We start from the raw sequence: 1,325 nt of genomic DNA on the forward strand, positions 1-1,325 counted from the left end.
GGGAACTAGGCTAGGGAGCCGAGCTGGGAGCCGAGCCGGGAGCTGAGCCAGGCTGAGCCGGCCGCTGGGCGGAGACAATCTAGGCGCGGGGAGGCACGACGCCTGGAGGTGGCTGCGCGCGCCGGGAGTTGTAGTTCTTAACTGTCCCAGTGATGTTCCCAGGACGCCTACTAGCGTCTAGCACAGCGCCACTTGGCTGCAGAACGTGCGTCAGTGTGTAAACACGTGTCCATCTGCACACTCAAGCTCATTTGCAGAATACATGTGTCTTTGTGTAAAATAGGCCTCTGTGTGTCCGTGTACAAAACGGGCCCAGCTGCCAGGACACGGATCCTGTACGTTGAAAGCACCTGAGATCTTTAGTACATCAACGTTCAAGTGCTTTCTACAAGAACTTGTGTTAAAAATCATACTGATGGGTTTTTCTTTGTCTTGGAGAAAAATGAAAATTTTCAAGTCATCCACAACCTTTGTTTTAAGTATTTTTTTTTTCTTGGAAAGCCAGAATTACAGAGAAAAGGAGAGACAGAGAGAAAGATCCTTTGTGCATGGATATATGTTTTGTACACGGACACACAGACACCTATTTTACACAAAGACAGAGGCAGCTCCACTTCCCATCCAGCGCCCTGCTTGTGGCCTGTGAAAGCAGTTGAGGACAGCCCAAAGCCTTGGGACCCTGCACCCACGTGGAAGACCTAGAAGATGCTCCTGGATCCTGGCTTCGGATGGGCGCAGCTCCAGTCATTGCAGTCACTTGGGGAGTGAACCATCGGATGGGAGATCTTCCTCTCTGTCTCTCTTCTCTGTACATCTGACTTTCCAATAAAAATAAAATAAAATAAATCTTTTTAAAAAGTGAGTATTTACTTATGTTATGATTATTTGCCACAGACACTTGCTTTATTTCTACGTTTTGATGAAGAAAAACTTTTAAAAATTCCCTTGTGTTTTGGGGGCAGGTATTATGGTGCGCTATGATACCCCAGCTTGATACACCAACATCCTACCTATATCACAGTGCTGGTTTTATTTCCAGCTACTCCACTTCCAATCCATCTTCCGTTTAGACCAACTGGGAGGACAGCAGATGATCATGGTCCAAGAGGAACATGGTCTGACATCCCCATAAGACACAAACGGAGTTCCAGGCTTCTGGCTTTGTCCTGGCCCAGCCCTAGGTTTCACCGGCATTTAGAGTTAACTGGTGGAAGATCTCTCTCTTTCTCTCTCTCTCTCTCTCTCAAGCGCTCTCTCTCTCTTGCTCTTTGTCTTTCAAATAAGTGAATAAATAAATCTTTTAAAATGAAGTTTCAATGTAGTCA

The sequence above is a fragment of the Ochotona curzoniae genome, unplaced genomic scaffold (genome assembly GCF_017591425.1).
Source record: "Ochotona curzoniae isolate NIBS_2020 unplaced genomic scaffold, NIBS_Ocur_1.0 scaffold_4683, whole genome shotgun sequence".
Taxonomy (NCBI): Eukaryota; Metazoa; Chordata; class Mammalia; order Lagomorpha; family Ochotonidae; genus Ochotona; species Ochotona curzoniae.